Below are 1983 nucleotides of genomic sequence, written 5' to 3'. Positions count from 1 at the left end.
GGACAGTGCGGGGGGTGGGGGGGTAAGGGCAGAGGGTGGGGTTGGAACCGGGTGGAGGAGAGCTGTGGAGGGAAAAAAGAGGAACAACTGTAATAATCTGAACGGTAAAGATTTAATTAAAAAAAAGAAAAAAAAGAAAAATAAAACAAAAAAATCCCCCTGTTTTTGTTCACATTTGACATGATCATCTACGTAGAAAATCCCAAAAGAATTGACGAAGAAACTCCTATAACTAATAAACAATTATAGCTAGGTTGCAGGATAATATACAAAAGTAAATCAAATCACTCTCCTATATACCAGCAATGAAAAAGTGGATTTGAAGTTAAAAATAATACAGTTTACATTAGTATCCCCCAAAATGAAGTACTTCAGTGTAAATCTATCAAAATATTTACAAGATCTATATGAGGAAAACTATAAAACTTTGGTGAGTGAAATTAAAGAACTAAATAAATATATTCCATACTCATGGATAGGAAGACTCAATACTGCTAAATTGTCAGTTCTCCCCCCCCCCCACAGATCTATAGATTCAATGCAATTCCAATTTAAATCTCAGCAAATTATTTGTGGACATAAAAAAACTGATTATAAAGTTTATGTGGAGATAAAAAGATTCAAAATAGCCAATGAAATATTGAAGAACAAAATTGGAGGACTGACACTTCCCAACTTCAAAACTTACTATAATGCTACAGTAATCAAGGTATTATGGTACTGGCAAAATAACAGATTAATAGATCAATGGAAAGAACAGGGAACAAAAAAATAGATCCACATAAATTTAGTCAATTGATCTCTGACAAACAAGCATAGGCAATACAGTGGAACAAAGATAGACTTTTCAACAAATGGTGCTGGAACAACTAGATATCCACATGCAAAAAAACAACCTAGACACAGACCCTACCTTCTTTAAAAATTTCATTCAAAATGGGTCACAGACCTAAATGTAAAGACAAAGTCATAAAATCACTAGAACACTAGAAGGTAACATTGGAAATCTAGAGGACTTTGGATAGAGTGATAGCTTTTTAGATAAAATATCAAAGGTACAATCCATGAAAGAAAGAATTGATAAGCTGGACATCATTAAAGTTAAATTTTATGCTCTGTGAATATGATATTAAGAGAGTAAGAAGATAAGCCACAGAATGGAAGAAAATATTTGCAAAAGACACATCTGACAAAGGTCTGTTGTTTAAAAACATTAAAAAAACTCTTAAAACTAAACATTAAAAACATAAACAACCCAATTAACAAATGGGCAAAAACCTTAACAGATACCTCATCAAAGAAGATATACAGATAGCAAATAAGCATATGAAAAGAGGCTCTACAGCATATGTCATTAGGGAAATGCAAATTAAAACAATAATAAGATACCACTACACACCTATTAGAATGGCTAAAACCTGAAATACTGAAAACATCAAATGCTGACAAGGAACTGGAGCAACAGGAACTCTCATTCATTGCTGGTGGAAAAAAGTTTGGTGGTCTCTTACAAAACTAAACATACTCTTACCATACAATGCAGTAATTGGGCTCCTTGGTATTTACACAAAGGAGCTGACAAATTATGTCCACACAAAAACCTGCATATGGATGTTTATAGCAGCTTTATGCATTATTGCTAAAACTTGGAAGTAACCAAAATGTTCTTCAGGAGGTGAATATATAAATAAACAGTGAAACATCCAGACAATGGCATCTACACTAATAAAAGAGAAACATGCAAATTGGTGTCACTCCGCTACCCTTCCCATTGGCTAATCAGGGCGATATGCAAATTAACTGCCAGCCAAGATGGCGGCCGGCAGCCAGGCAGCTTGAAGCGAACATAAGGCTTGCTTGCTTCAGTGACGGAGGACTCCAACGTTCCCCGCCTGCCGCTGCCGGCCTCTGAGCTTGCAGTTTGAAACATTGTTACAAATATAGAAGCTAAACAAAACCCCAGAAACCTGCTTTCAGCCAGCC

General features: G+C 35.5%; 1 protein-coding gene across 7 annotated transcripts in view; it reads right to left on the bottom strand.

The window, feature by feature from the left end:
- The window catches only part of LOC102242845 (ceruloplasmin), a 100215-nt gene that overhangs the window by 60781 nt on the left and 37451 nt on the right, over positions 1 to 1983 (bottom strand). The window lies entirely within an intron of this gene.

This window comes from Myotis brandtii, unplaced genomic scaffold (assembly GCF_000412655.1).
Source record: "Myotis brandtii unplaced genomic scaffold, ASM41265v1 scaffold179, whole genome shotgun sequence".
Classification (NCBI taxonomy): domain Eukaryota; kingdom Metazoa; phylum Chordata; class Mammalia; order Chiroptera; family Vespertilionidae; genus Myotis; species Myotis brandtii.
Note: the sequence above shows the minus strand (reverse complement) of the source record. Positions and strands in the feature narration are given on the sequence as shown.